Genomic DNA, 4,153 nt, shown 5'->3' with positions numbered 1-4,153 from the left:
TTCTCTGAAATTACGGAGAATGTAACCTCTTCATGATTCCCTATTATCTTCTTCAGGAAAATCAAGTGAGGTCCTTGTTTTCCTTGCTGCTTGAAGCCCCTGCCCCAAGCTTACTCCTTCAATTTACAGTTGAAGCATAAGGATCAGAGTAACAATGACCATTCATGTCTCTAAGAGCAGAGAGGATCGGTCTCGCCTTTTAAGTTATTTTTCCCTCGGTCTTCAGCGTTTCCTTTGTGCACAATGGGGAAGTTCTTTCATTCTTTCATTTTGGCTATTCAGGGACAACTTGGGGGAACAAACTCAAAGAGAGTTCGAAAGGAAATTGAGTTGGATTCCTGCCTGATCCCCCACTGTGGGAGGATGAATGTGGGGGTTGCACACAACGAAGTAAACCCCAACACTCGAGAGATGAATCACTGGGGCATCTGGCTGGCCTACACCATCTTGGTAGGTCTGCTGCATGTGGTTCTACTCAGCATCCCCTTCTTCAGCATTCCCGTTGTCTGGACCCTGACCAATGTCATCCGTAACTTGGCTATGTATATTTTCTTACATACAGTGAAAAGGACACCCTTTGAGCCCCTGGCCGAGGAAGGGCTTGGCTACCGGCACGCTGGGAACAGATGGACTATGGGCTCCAATTTATGACTCCCAGCAAATTCCTCAGCATCTCTCCTGTTGTCCTCTACCTCCTGGCCAGCTTCTACACCCAGTATGACGCTGCTCACTTCCTCACCAACACAGCCTCATGGCTCAGCATACTGCTGCCTAAGTTGCCCCAATTCCATGGAGTTCTTCTCTTTGGCATCAACAACCACTGAGGGATGGGGCTGGGATGACACCAGATGGAAGGGCTGTTACATCCTTTCCTTCTCCATACTGTCTTCTGTATCTTGAAAGCCTGAGAATTATACACCCTTTCCCAAGCCCCAGGAAGAGAACAGATTAGAAAATGGGGCTTTCTGGGCTCAGTCTGTCAAAGAGCAGGTTTCTTTGAATCAGGAAAGGTGGGAAAGATAAGGGCCAAATCACTCTCCTCCACAGCAGGACGCCATGTTTGGGCAGCTTGTTTAGTAATTAAGTTTTTCCAGATCTTCCACTCTACCACCTTCCAGCTGTTTTACTGTGTATTTTCCCTATAATAAAGAATTTTTTTTAGAAAAGAAAAGGACAGGGATTTGAGGCAATTAGTGCACCTGAGAGGTAAAGGAAACAGGAATTGGACAGTGGAGAAATGAGACAGAGAATTGAAGCCACCCTATCATGGGTATGACATCAGGCCAGCTACCCCTGAAGTAACAGGAGCTCTAGCCTATGGGAGAGTAGAACACAGCCTCAGTGCTCTCTCTCCAGGGGCAGGGGAGCTAAGGTACTGATTGAGTGCTGCTTCAAGGGGCATTAACTCTCTGACTCTGTAGCACTTTCCATGAGCAGGCAGGGCCAGCCTCACTGGACAGAGAAAACCACCTAGCCCGATGACACAGGAGCTGGGAGTTAGGTGCTATGGGTGTGCGGTGGCAGGGAGAAAACTGAGTGAGCACTAAGAAGTCAGCTGCAGGGTGCAGGGCTGGATGCAAAGAAAGAATTATCCTACTCCCACTTTGTGTCATACCCCACAGAGCAGTTCACGTCCATGCAGCACAAGCCATTTTATTTATTTATATATATATAAAACTCACTTCCTGTGGCAGATTAGTAAGCACCATGAATCAAAGGCCAATTGAATTCTTACATTTTTCCAGTTTTATAGAGAAATAACTGACATACATCACTGTGTAAGTTTCAAGCATACAGCATAACGGTTTGATTTGCATATACCGTGAAATGATGACCACAGTAAATTCAGCTAACATCTGTCTTCTCATATAGATACAGTAAAAAGGAAAAAAAGAAGATCTTGCAAGGATGCTTATTATCCAGGAGTAAGTATGTTCCTCCTATGACAGGTTTCTGGAGGAGTCCTCTGATACTTCTTTAAAGTGGGGAGCGAAGTTGAATTTTCTCCTTGTGATGAACTCTCAGGATTTATTCCCTTAACTATATACAGTTCCTATATATCATACACCAGTACTAGCCATGGTCATCATATGGGTCACATTCCTAGTACTTATTGATCTTCTAACTGGACTTTGTGCTTTTTGACCACCTTCCTCCAGTTCCCTTCCGCCCCACCTCCTTTTGTCTCTGATAACCACAAGTCTGATCTCTTTTTCTATGATTTTTTTTTTAGGTTCCACATATAAGTGAGATCATACAATATTTGTCTTTCTCTGTTGTCACAAATGGTAGGATCTCCTTGTGTTTTCTGAATAAGTAACATTCCACTATATATATATATATATATACCACTACTTCCTTATATATATGGTATATATATATAGGGTATATATATATATATATATATATATATATATCACTACTTCCTTATCCATTCATCCATCGAGGAACACCTAGGGTGTTTCCATGTCTTTGCTTTTATAAATAATGCTGCTATGAACATGGGGGTGCAACAATTGGATTTTGCCAACACTTCTTTGAGACCATCTAGCAAGGACTAGAGTGCCGGAAAGCTACCTTAAGAGTTACAGAATATGGACATGTTTGGCCTTTCATTTCTCCAGACCGATCTGCAATCATCAAGAGCTATCCTGTGAATGAAGATTATGGAGGCCTTCAACGTGTAGCATTTCCTTTATTCTCACTGCCTGGTGGTGGGGTCGTCAGATTCGAGGATTTTCTCACTGGTGAGAAAGTAGCTGGAGAGATTATGTGGTTCATCTGACATGTTACAACTGCTGAAAGGTACGGCCTTGACCCACTTTCTCCTTTCCACTAAACTTGGCTATTTATGATGCTACTGTCAATTGGGAGAAGATTTTAATTAAAGTCCTTTAAGACCTCCAAGAGTATTAGAAAGTATGTGGTATTTCCAATAATACATCAACATAACAATAACTACTAACATAGCTATAATGATAGTATGCAGCCATAATGACAACTAAATCTCTTTTTTAATCTCTGTCATTTGAAATTGGTTCTAGATAACTTCCTGCTCGGGAGAGTAACGAACATAGAACTAGCCTGAGTGTTTCCTAATGGCGTCACTGTCATCGAATTTGGGAAGTCTACCATGTTTATAGATTTTTGACCCACTTTCTTTAGCAAAAGCACATAAAGTAGATTTACACACTTACACTGCTCAAATATATAAAGAAAGGTGGTATCTTTACTTCTCTAAAATTGATATTTTACTTCTCACAAGTGCCACCTGCTGCACTGTATGTGTGTTTCCTTGTGAATGTGCATGGAAGTTCAGAGGCATCAGCATTTTCAAGCAAACTTTTTTTTGGTGAAGAATAACGTATATAATGAAACGTGCAAATATATTAAGTACAGCTGCATGGATTTTCACAACATAAACATGAACATGGAGTCAGCACCCAGATTAGGAAATAGAACATTACCAGCACCCCAGAACCACCCACCATGGCACTTCCCAGAGACCAAACCTGAAGTGGGGGGCAGGGGTAATTGATTCAATCAGCCCTTTGTCCCTTCTCTGTCCTCATGATCTGGGTGCCTCACTGCAGAGCTTAACATGATGTGAACTGATGCTTTGTCTCTTCAGACAGGAACCAGAGGCAGGACTTGGGGTCTTTCTCTCTGGAAGACATTAAATCTTGGACCCTTTTGGGAGCAAAGCGCAGACCTTGGTAACGTGGCATCATGCTAGGAGCTATGGCCAGTAGAGAAATCACAGGGGAAAGGTAGCTGACAAATTCCAGGAAAATAAAAACTGGAGTATTATTTTTAAGTTTCCCTTTTATGCACTGCAGTTTCCTTGTGTTATCCTCAAGTGTCGGGAGAGTGTATTTAATCCATGGTCCTTTTGTTAATTATGACTGGATGGGTCCTCTTTGTCCATGTTCTTCAACAAAACAGACCAGAGGGTATTACTAGAATGTGGGAAAGATGTCAGACCTGCAGGAGGAGACAGAGGGAAGGGACTGAGCCTGAGCCTGAAACATGAAGCGACCAGGGGCTTAGGTGGGTTTGTGGAACGTTCTAACACTTCTCGGGGTTCTCAGAAATACCTACCAACATCCACAGGCTGCTCAGATTAAGGACCACCAAACAGTAAAGGGAAGGG

General features: G+C 42.8%; 1 pseudogene; it reads left to right on the top strand.

The window, feature by feature from the left end:
* Positions 1-363: 363 nt before the first annotated feature.
* On the top strand, positions 364-854 carry LOC103674440 (annotated as a pseudogene).
* The last annotated feature ends 3,299 nt before the right edge of the window (positions 855-4,153 follow it).

The sequence above is a fragment of the Ursus maritimus genome, unplaced genomic scaffold (genome assembly GCF_017311325.1).
Source record: "Ursus maritimus isolate PB19 unplaced genomic scaffold, ASM1731132v1 scaffold_22, whole genome shotgun sequence".
In the NCBI taxonomy this organism is placed as follows: domain Eukaryota; kingdom Metazoa; phylum Chordata; class Mammalia; order Carnivora; family Ursidae; genus Ursus; species Ursus maritimus.
The sequence above is the reverse complement of the archived record's forward strand: the minus strand, read 5'-3'. Positions and strand labels throughout refer to the sequence as shown.